The 4301-nt window shown below is 38.6% G+C and overlaps 1 pseudogene; it reads right to left on the minus strand.

Annotated features, from left to right (window-relative positions):
- LOC102432683 overlaps positions 1-4301 on the minus strand; it is a 31733-nt pseudogene that overhangs the window by 25454 nt on the left and 1978 nt on the right.

The following is a 4301-nucleotide window of genomic DNA, read 5'->3' on the forward strand; positions in this document are numbered from 1 at the left end:
TGGGTTGGGGCCTCTCTTGCCTTCCTGGTCAAGATCACACACCATGTGTTACTTCCTGCTTTAGAGGAAAACGGCTCTTATTTCCCCAATCCACTGTCACAGTCACATTCCAGTGTGAGCATAGTTCAGGAACCGAGACCCCATTTTATATTATTTATTATTATTATTATTTTTTAATCCTCACTAGAGGATATTTTTCCATTGATTTTTAGAGAGAGTGGAAGAGGGAGGGAAAGACCCATTGACTTTTAGAGAGAGTGGAATAGGGAGGAAAGACAGAGAAAAATATCGATGTGAGAGAAACACATCGATTGGTTTCCTCCTGTATGGGCCCTGGCCAGTGCCCGGGCCGGGGAAGAGCCTGCAATCGAGGCATGTGTCTTTGACCCGACTCGAACCTGGGACCCTTTGGTCCATAGGCAGACACTCTATGCACTGAGCCAAACCAGCTAGGGCCTGAGACCTCATTTTAAATCATTTAAAGAACCAAGAAAAGTTAGGGTGTGATCCAGCCAACTTCTTCCAGTCTACTGTAGCCACCTCCTCCCAAGTCATATGAAACCATGAATAGCTTCATGTCTCCAACTGAAGACTTAAAGCTCCATCCCCACGTGTCTTAGTTCCATGTAGACAGTGCGTTCCTCTCTGTGCCCCAGCATTCTCATCTACGAAATGGAGACAATAATATTACCTAGCAGGTCATAAAGTCCTAACGAGTTATTTAAACGAGTAAAGTGTACATAACAGTGCTTGGCACAGTAGGTGCTCAATAAATATGACTATTATCATAATTGCTACGCAATAAAAGAGGCTAATTTAGGTTCTGAATATCTGGGGAAATTAATTTTTAATTAAGTGACCTCTAACGGTGAAATTTGGAAGAAGCAGACTGGGAAGGTCCAGGCCTTATTCCTTCAGAGAAACATCAAGTAAACAGACTAAAATGGCTTTGTTGGGGCTCTTGAAACAGTCAAGGATCTGCAGCAACCAACAAATGCCCAAACAGCTAAAGCCACGCTCAGAACAGTAGGGCATGTTGTGATGTTCTGCTCACTTTTGCACTCCCTTCTCTGATGTGGTGCCCCAGGGTTGGGAGGAGGTATTGCCGGAGTCACAGCCCCTCTGGGACAGAAGGAAAAGAGTGAAACTTGTTTGCAACATTCAGTGGGGGGTGAGATGTTGCTGGAAAGGAATTTGTTTATTTATTTATAGATTCCCTAATAAAAAGTAATGTTGAGGATCTTTTTGTATGCTTGTTTGCTGTCTCTGTGACTCTCAAGTGAGATGTCTATTCAGAAACTTTTTCCTATTTTCTAAGTGGGTTGTTTCTTTTTTATTGTCCTTTGTATATTTTGGATATAAGTCTTTTTTTATTTTCTTCATATATCTTTATAACTAGAGGCCCGGTGCACGAATTCGTGCACAGGTGGGGTTCCTCGGACTGGCCGGCAATTGGGGCTGATCAAGGCCATCTTGCTCAGCCCCTATCAGGTCGATCGGGGCTGGCTGACTGGGAGAGAGGGACCGCAGGAGGTTGGCTGTGGGAGCACACTTACCACCAGAGAGCAGCTCCTGTGTTGAGCATGTGCCCCGTGGTGGTCAGTGCATGTCATAGCAACTGGTCGACTGATCATTCTGTCATTCAGTCATAAGGGTCACTTAGGCTTTTATATATATATATAGATAGATAATAATTATTATTATTCAAATTTATCTAGGAATAGGGTTTGTATAAGCAATTGAAGTTAAGTTGTTATTAGTTTAAAATAGATTTCTATAACTTTAAGACATTATATGTAATATACACAGTTCACAAAATATACACAGAAGGAAATGAGATGAGAATCAAAACATATGACTACAAAAAAAATCAACCGAACACAAAAGAAAGCTGTAAAAGAGGAAATGAGGGACAAAAACAAAAGCTATGATATCAAGAAAACAATTAACAAAATGGCAGTAGTAAGTCCTTCCCTATCAGTAATTACTTTAAATGTAAGAGAACTAAATTTCCCAATCAAAGACAAAGATTGGCAGGATCTAACTATATGATGTTACAAAATTATAGAATGAATAAAAACATTTTTTGCAATAAAATGCTAACAATATATCAATTTATATAAGCAAAACCATATTTACATTATAATTCAAATTTAATAATAATTTTTCACTTATTCATTCAATATTAGTTAGATCTTATTATTTCTTAGGCACTATTATTTCTTAGGCACTGTTCTTAGACCAAAAGGATATCATGGTAAACAAGGCACACACATGTGCCCATATGTAAATGTTTTAAATATTTATGGCCAATTTTCTTGTTTAACTCAACTGTCTTCTTTTCTCCAAGTGTTTTATAATAAACATGGTTTTTTAAAAAATATTTTTTATTCCCCAAACAAAACATGTTCAGCGTAAAAATTCAGGCAATACAGAAACTTATGAGCAGAAAAGGTTCTTATAAACAAAAGGATTTCTTCAAATTTCTCATCACATATTTACTCCCTGAATGTTAGCACTGAAAATGGCTTAGTGTATATATTTTCCAGCAATCCCCGCCCCCCCCCCCCCAGAAGCACAAACATGATCCTTTGACTCAGATGAATGGAACCAAAGAATGTATCTCATCTGAGATAAGATTAATACATGTGCATATACATGTGTGTCTTTACAGCTATAAAAAAAGAGTCAGTGCTGTGAAAAAAATTCTTGACCAACAGGATAAAGAATATTAACAAGTATTGATGACAAGTTGTGCACTGCTCATATACAGGGAGCCTAGTACAGTACACAAGATTTCTGCAAGATTTTAAAAATGATGGAGAAGCTGGTATATTAAGTAGAAAACAATTGTTGCTCAGAATTCTGACTGTGTTAGATCCTAATTCCTGCACCTTGAAGAAGATATCATTTTAGTAGTTATCTATTTTTGTGCTAAGGATTAATTTGATAATGTGATGTTGACATGAAGCTGTTTTTGAGAGGATAAAATACAACCCTTAAACTGGATTTGAAACTTAAAGTTTAATGGGGTGAGATCTGAAACCAAGGGATATTGAGAAATAGTTTTAAAAGATAAAGCACTGAGTAAGTAACTCAGCAGTAGAAAGAAATTAACAGCCCCAGCCAGTGTGGTTAGAGTGTCTGCCCTTGATCTGAAGGGTTTCGCGTTCGATTCCTGGTTAAGGGCAAGTACCAGGATTGCAGGTTCCATCCTGGCCGGATATCAACTAATGGATGTGTCTCTCACATGTCCATGTTCATCTCTCTTTCTCTCTTTCTCCTTCTCTTTTCTCCCACCCCCTCCTACTCCCTCTCTAAAACAAACAAACAAAAACAATGAAAAAATATCTTCTGGTGAGGACTAACAAAAAAAGAACAAGAAAAAAGGACACAAACAACTAATCCACAAAAACATTACACTGAGTAAAAGAAACCAGACACAAAAGGGTGCAAGAGCAGGTCAGTGGTTGCCTGGGGCTCAGGGTGGGGGTTGGAGGGGATTGGCTGAGGAAGGTCAAAAGAAAGCTTTTGGGGTAATAGGAATAGTCTAGAACTCAGTTTCAGGTGTACAACCTAATGATTAGACATTTATATAACTTATGAATATAACATTTTATGTCAATTGTAATTGAAAACAATTTTTAATCATAAAAAAATAAAGCCCTGACAAGTTTGGCTCAGTTGTTAGAACGTAGGCCTCTGGGCTGAATGGTCTAGAGTTAGATTTCCAGCAAAGGGCATGTACCTCAGCTGTAGGTTCATTCCCAGACCCTGTCAGGGCAACCAATGGATGTGTCTCTCTCACATCAATGTTTCTCTCTCTCTCCTCTTCCTCTCACTCCCTTCCCCTGTCTCTAAAAATCAATGGGAAAAAATATCCTTGGGTGAGGATGAATAAAGACATCCAAGTCACAATGAAACAAACAAAACCTTCACATGTGAGTTTATTTCATGTAGAAAAGGGTTGCCTCATATTCTTTAAAATTTTTTATTGATTCATTTTAAAGAGAGAGGAAGTGAGAGAGAAACATTTGTTGTTCCATTTATTTATGCATTCATTGGTTGATTCTTGTGTGGGCCCTGACCAGAAATCAAACCCACAACCTTGGCGGGTTGGGACGATGCTCTAAGTGAGCTACCCAGCCAGAGCGGCAAAGCACTTTCTTTTGTTTTATAATGAATTCTTTGCCAACACACACACACACACACACACACACACACACACACACACACACACACAATCACGGACAACGGCCACATAAAAATGTTGGATTTCTAACTCAAGACTGTTAAGTTTT

The sequence above is a fragment of the Myotis lucifugus genome, unplaced genomic scaffold (assembly GCF_000147115.1).
Source record: "Myotis lucifugus unplaced genomic scaffold, Myoluc2.0 scaffold_480, whole genome shotgun sequence".
In the NCBI taxonomy this organism is placed as follows: Eukaryota; Metazoa; Chordata; class Mammalia; order Chiroptera; family Vespertilionidae; genus Myotis; species Myotis lucifugus.